At 42.8% G+C, this 7,207-nt stretch overlaps 1 long non-coding RNA gene across 4 annotated transcripts in view; it reads left to right on the top strand.

The window, feature by feature from the left end:
- Positions 1-2,914: 2,914 nt before the first annotated feature.
- Positions 2,915-7,207, top strand: part of LOC112541480 (uncharacterized) — a 105,453-nt gene continuing 101,160 nt past the window's right edge. For 3 of the 4 annotated variants that reach the window (XR_015793911.1, XR_015793910.1, XR_015793908.1), the window contains exon 1: positions 2,915-3,306. This is a non-coding gene — a long non-coding RNA (uncharacterized LOC112541480). The other variant, XR_015793909.1, reaches the window with a different exon arrangement.

The following is a 7,207-nucleotide window of genomic DNA, read 5'->3' as shown; positions in this document are numbered from 1 at the left end:
GCCAACCCCATATCTAATGACCTCCCTCCCCACCCCAGGCCAGATGGCAGAGCCAGGTCTTCAAGTCCCTCCGAAAGGCCGGGAGTGAGGGGGCCTGTCTCACTTCCAGGGGCAAGATGTTCCAAAGGCGGGGGCTACAGCAGAGAAGGCCTGCCTTCTGGACCCCACTAATTGGAGTTCTTTTGCTGAGGGGGCCCAGAGCATGCCCTCTCTGTGTGATCAGGTGGGATGGGTTGAAATCATTTGTCATTTAATTGTACTCAGAGTCAATCTAAAGATGGCAAGGGATCTGGGGAAGGTAAGGACACTATACACAGTCAAGTTGAAAGAGGGGTTTAAAGAGAATTTTGTATTAGAACTCAGGGCAGGTGCACCCTGTTTGGCCCATCACTAGGATGGTCCACTCACCACAACCTGCATGCAGGAACTGATAGCATCATTTTCTTCCCACTCACAGCCCATTGCAGATGCCCCCGTGCACCTGTGTTTTCCAGCTTTGATTCAAAAGTGCTGCTTTTGACCAGAACTGCCTTCAAAGTGAACAGTTTGGAGTACTTTGTTTTATTCAAGTAGCAGCCCCACATCTCCTTCAATGACTGGTTACTGCTGAGGTGCTATGTTCTCTGCTGACTGGCAGCTGATGCTCTTTTAATAATGATCAATGGCCTATTAACTCAATGAACTATCCTCAACCTTCTGCCCAGGCTGGGTGAAGCATACTCCCTTGTTTTCCACCTCCTGTCCACAAATACTGCAAAGCTAGTACTTCCCTTCAAATAATAATAATAATTATGTTGCAACATAGGAATGTTGCTACTTTCGTTCCATGAAGCTCAGTTCTTCCATGTTACAAAGTTTCCATGGACCACTGATCAAGAGGCAAAGCCCTAGTGATAGAAAATTGGCTGGCTTTGAGTGAACTTTTTTTTCCTTTGCTCTCACGGGACCCATCAAAGGTTCCATGAAATACTGTTTGGAAAACTCTGCCATCAGGGAAAAAGAGAAAAAGAAAGGGTCTGCATCAATGTTAAAAGAGGTACAGGTGGTCCTCATTTAACCACTTGTTCAATGACTATTCAAACTTACAACGGTGCTGAACCAATGGTAGTTATGACTGGCCCTTGCAATTATGATGTTGCAGCATCCCGTGGTCATGTGATTGCCATTTGCAAGCTTTGCCAACTTCCTACGAGCAAAGTCAATGGAGAAGCCAGCAGGAGGTTGCAATTGGCAACCACATGATGTCCTCACTTAATGACCTGTGGTGATTTGCTTAACGATGGCAACTGGAAGTGCCAAAACTGCCATTGCTAAGGAGTGTGGTCACATGATGTTGTGCTTTACAATCATGTTGCTTAGTGACGGAAATTCTGGTCCCAATTGCGGTTAAGTGAGGACTACAATACCTGTAAAGTGAGGTGAGGGATGAAGGTATCTATGTGTGCAAAGCTAAGGGCAGTGATGGCAAACCTACGACACACATGTCAAAGGTGACATGCCACGTTTTGGGTGACTCACCAGTGTTCAGCAATACCCAACAACTATTCTCCCTGCTTGAGTTTGTTTTACTCACATTTCATTTTTGTAATTATTTGATGTTTCTTTATATAATACATAGGACCACATGATTGGACTGTATTTTTTTTTAATAAATGAATACGTAAAGAATTGTTTCTCTTTTGTTCAGGGGTGGTGACATGCCAGCAGAGTCAAGTTAGGCATTTTCTGAATTTTTGACATGCCAAGTCCAAAAAGTTCACCATCACTGGCCTAGGGACCAGTGAAGATGAAACAATCTCTAAAAGGAAAAGGATGCAGAGGCCAGCCAGGAAGGCTTCCCTTTGCAGCATGGATGGGAAGGGCAAGAAGAAGGGAACACACAATCTGGACTTGTGGTGACCTTAGTTTGGACTGAGCACCAGTCCAGTCCCATTGCAATCCAGGCTGGAATTTCTTAGGTTGGTTTAAGAAACAGCTGGGAGCAGCATGGGAGAGAAGCATCTTAGCCTGCAGTATGGAATTGCCCTCAGCTTGAGAAAACAGTTGTTGAACAGAGACCTTCATTTGTTCCTTAAATTAAATCTGTCTCTCACTTCCTATGTTATTACTGCAGATATGGAATTAAAGACACTCATCCGCTTCCTTCCCAGCTAGTTTTGTTCTGCCAAACTATAAACAAGGCTCATATGTTTGTACATGTGTGTGCACTTTGGTAGCTAATGAGTGATTGCCACAATCCCTCTTCTACAGTACACACAAACATCTACGTTTTCCGTCGGATGCGGTATTAACCAAGTGGGAATAATGCAGTGCAGCGGCTCAAAACTGATCTTGAAAAAACACTCAGGCTCCCTTAAATTTAACCAGTTTCATTCTGCCCCTTCCCTCTTTTTCATTAAAGACACAGGCCCTTCCAAGAAAGAATAAAAGAGGGAGGCCAGACGTTGCAAATCCTGGTACCGGTGAAAAACGACCACTTTCAGCAGAAGGTTGTCACCAAGAGGATGCTAAGAGTTGGTCCCCTTACTAGCGCCCCACTTTTTAACCTCAGGTCATTTCTTCCTCTCTTGATGCTTGTTGCCGTTTTTAAAACTCTCTTGCAGTTGCCTCCTCCGTGAAATCGCCACAAGCCGCGTCATTCTGAATGATTTTGCACCGAAAGCCGCACGTGCGCGTCCCGCCAGCCGTCTTCCGGACTCCCGCTCCGCGCAGAGACGGTGTCCCGTCCCCCTCCCGCCCAGCAATTCTAGAGCGGCGCGTGCGTGCCGACGCCCTCCGCCCGCGAGGCAACTCTGGCAAGCATGCTCGGCGGGAGCCCTTGACGGAGCGAACCACCTGACGGCCTCTTTTCTCACTGGCTGCTGCCTGTTGCTAACCCACGTGACGGCCGGGCGGCTCTTGCGATCAGAGCAAGGGGAGGCTGCTGCTAGCCCGGGGCTTTCCCGATGGGTCCTTAGGAGCTTCTGGCCAGCCTGAACTTTAGAAAGTTAGACGCTGTTGGTCTCCTTCGTCAGGCTTGATTCAACCGAGGCTTTTCGAAGCACGCCACGGGGAACCTGCTGTGCTCCAGGTGGACAGAAGGTGGCGCTGGAGGTCCTTCTTGCTTCCTCCCCCCACCAGCTCTTTTCTTTCTTTAGTACGCCAAAATTGGTTGACTCATTCCTAAAACGTTTAGAGATGGACACGAACCAGCTGCACAGTGCAACCCATCCTTGAACGCTAGCATGGGAGGCCTTTTTTTTGGAACCGAAATGTGGATCCAGATGTGGTGCCTCCTCCATCTACCTGGAACACAATCCCAAGCAGGCTAGTTCGGGTTGTTTTCAGAGCTAAAATGATTTCTAACTTTCTTAAAATCTTAAGGGGGCCTTCTTGCAACCTCTGGGGTTGGCTGTGTGAATAAAGACAGCCGTTTGCTTATACCATCAGGCTGAGCTGTGGACCACTTGTCTAATCTGGTCCTAGATTAATTCCCCCCAGCCTGGTGCTTTCCAGAAGTATTGGATTACAAGTCCCAGAATTCCCAGCCTTGTAGCCTTCTGATTTGGGGCTTGGAGGAACTATAGAGGATATAGGAATGGGAAGGCTGACCTGCAGAATGTATTTCCTGGTTCAGCATCTTGGAGGTGGGCTGCAGAAAGCAGAATGGACTCTCCTTAATGGCACATGTATGTAGCCTCTTGATGTTCCTTGAGCTGTATCTTTGTTCCAGATTAAGTGCGTGGCAGCTGTAGCTATATAGCCTTTTGTTCATCTTTACTTGGGTAGGCCAGCTCTGCGTGTTTCTGGGATAAGCAGATTTTGCCACAGTTGTTTTGGTGAAAAATTGGTATTAGCAACAATCAATTTTTTTCCTAGTACTTGTCGGTATTTTAGTGGCTCCCCATTTCACCAGTTCTGGATTATTTTTAATTGGAAAGCCCCAAAGAATGTGGAACTAACTGAAGGACTGTTTTCTCCCACACAAAGCTGCTTAGGTTCTCTGTTCATGAAGGGAGAGTCACATTCCACTTCTTTTGTCCTGTGAGAAATAGGCTAGATCAGTGTTTTTCAAGCTTGGCAACTTTAAGATGTGTGGACTTCTAGAATTCCTGTACATGCTGACTGGGGAATTCTGAGAGTTGAAGTCCACACATCTTAAAAACTGGGCTAGATTCACACATGGTGCTAAGCTATAATGTGGTTTGAGTTTGACTTAGTTTGCTGTGTGAACCCAGCCCTGGTGGCTACTAAATTATGATTTGCAGCTTTGTGTGATCTGTTAACCCTGGTGATAGTGGCCTAGTTAGCAAACTCTGGTTAAAGCAAGAATGATAAGGCAGTATTTGAATCCAGTCATAATGGAGGGCCTCTCATTGGTGCTATATAAAGAAGTATTTATTCATTCAGGTCTTCCCCTGATATCAGATTTTAGTATTTTGCATATATGTATATGTCTTAATTGGACATGCTTGAATTACCTAAGATCAGGCAGAATCTATCACTCCTCAGACCTAATCCTTAATGGGAATAGTGACTTGATCCAAAAATTGATTGTATACTATTTTGCTGGTTTACAACAGGCAAAAGAATGCCTACCTATATCTTAAGTATCTTCATGTTAGATCTGAAGAGCTGCCTATTTTAAGCCTGGAAGCTGTTCGTTGGCTGCCTTTCATTTTGGTAACTACACAGAATTCAGACTCCCATCAATAAATATCAATCTACCACCACCACCACCACATAAACCAATAGAGAAATACATTTTACTCATAATCTTTGGAAAAATAGGATGTTTGAATAAAAAATAATACTCCATAACTTTAAATAGGGATAATTTAATCAGTGAAACAGGAAAAATAATCTTTGAAGTGAGCTCTTTTGCTACCTGTATTTACTTCTCCACATCATCCCAACCATTCATCACACGTTTCTGCTAACAGTGGACAAGCTTCTTAAAGATTTTGTAAAGATTTTTTAAATTCCTCCTTTATTATTTTTATAAATAACTCAAGGCAGCAAACATACCTAATACTCCTCCCTCCTCCTATTTTCCTTACAGCAACAACCCTGTGAGGTGATTTGGGCTGAGTGAGAGTGACTGGCGCAAAGTCACCCAGCTGGCTTTCATGCTTAAGTCAGGACTAAACTCACAGTCTCCTGGTTTCTAGCCTGGTGCCTTAATTACTAGACCTAACTGGTCACAAAAAACCCCACACTTAGCTCTTTAGCCAGGTATAGACAGTCCTTCACATCTCTTCATTTGAGTCAAGCAGATGCCCACAAAGGTATTCCTTCAATTTTGAGAAAAGGTGGAAGTTGCATGGTGCCAAGTATGGATGGGAGGGTGGATGGGGTAAGACAGTGAGATCTAGCTTCACAATGGCCTCTTGGATGGTCTATGAGATGTGAGGCGTAGTGTTGTCATGTTATAGCAAGTTTTTCCTCTTGTGCTTCCAAACTCTGCTTAATTATTGTGTGAAAGCTTTGAGTATTTTGATGTAGAGTTCTGAGTTGATAGTGGTGCCAAGTTCAAGGAAATCCATATGAATAACACCATCTGTGTCACAAAAAAGGGTAACCATATGTTTTCCTGCTGAAACTTGGGGCTTGAATTTTTAAATTGTTTTGCAGGTGAAGCTTTGTCCATTGACACTTCATTTCTGATAAGCCCATATTTCATCAGTTGGCACAGTATCTTGAAGCTTTCATCTCTGCCATCAGCATGCAAGGAACCCATTTTGCACAAACTTTCCAATATTGAAGAACACCATATATGCTTACCACACATTGCTATGAAATGCCAAACTTGATAGCAATTTCCCTTTGAGCAATACCCCGATTGTCCTTAATCATTTCATCAGCTTTTCTCATCTGAAATTTGTCAGTTGCTCTCATAGGTTGTACATGCTGTTCTTGATCACACAAATCAGCTCTTCCTGGTTTACCATCTTTACATTTTTGACCTAGTGACACACAGTAACAGGTCAACACTGTCATCACTATAAACCTGCATTTGGCAGTGAGGGACTTTTAAAAATACCTGCTTATTGCTTAAAGCAGACTGATGAGTACTCACTGTAGGCTTTCATTTTACAAAAAATAGCAACACAACCTTTTCTTACAGCAGCTGAAGTGGAAGAGCAGATATTAAAAGAACTTGTCAGAGCTTTTAGCATGTCGGTACTGCCATCTGTTGGTGACTTTTAACATTGGAAACATTCCTTTTCATCCAACCCTCATTCAATATATGTTAGAGATGTGCATGAAACAGAAAATGTGGTGGATTTTTTTGAGCTTAGAACAAAATATCCCACCCAGATAATTTCATTGAAACATTTTGTGCTGGCTGAAGATCAGTGGAGCAAAACTCTAATCAGTGTTTGGATTCATAATCAAATCAAATCACGTTTCGTACTTGAATCAAAACTGTTCTCTTTTGAGTACTAAGCATATGACAGCAGATGTTTTCAGCTTGAACCATTTTGCAGTTCTATTACTTGTTATTTCTGCATGGTTTCCATTGCATGAAGTATATGTATAAACACCCATAAAACTATAGGGAGAACTCTCTTTATGGATTCCTTCCAATCAGCTTAGAACATATTTAAAACACAGTTCTCTGAATCTATTTTTAGAAACATCTTCCCCTCTCCAGCATTTTTATGGTAAATGTTATTAACATACAAATTTGTACTCCAAAATGAAAGGGGAGGGGGTTAGCCAATCCTTTATAAAACTATCACAACCTGTAGATCCTAAAGACAACGTGAGATTCCTCTCCAGCCTCCTCTTTCTCCTCCAGCATCCTTCCATTAGTTTCTGTGAAAGTTCAATAGCCTCTAAAAGGGGTTTATAGACCTTTTTATTTGACAAGTGAGTTAGTGTAGGTCCTGTTTATCCCACCCTACTCTCATTAAACTTGGCAGTTCCTAGATCAATAACTGTTTTGTGCTAATTATGGATGCAGAGTCAATTGGTCATATCGTCTTTTGTTGTTTTAAATATGTATGATTGTTGTCTTTGGTTTTCTTAGTTAATATGTGTTTACTGGTCTCTGTTCAGCTGTGCAGTAAGTTTGTAATTATGTTTTTCTGATAATACTACAAAGTAGTAAAGGCATGTAGTAAATTATTGTTGTTGTTGTTTAGAATAGTTTTATCTTTCTGGGGTTGAGGTGGTGGGCAGACTTTCAGGCAAAGTACTAATATATAAAAATATCAAAGAG

The sequence above is a fragment of the Python bivittatus genome, unplaced genomic scaffold (genome assembly GCF_059951505.1).
Source record: "Python bivittatus isolate LINGU-HERP-01145 unplaced genomic scaffold, Pbiv_v1 ctg000840_np1212, whole genome shotgun sequence".
NCBI lineage: Eukaryota > Metazoa > Chordata > Lepidosauria > Squamata > Pythonidae > Python > Python bivittatus.
Note: the sequence above shows the minus strand (reverse complement) of the source record. Positions and strands in the feature narration are given on the sequence as shown.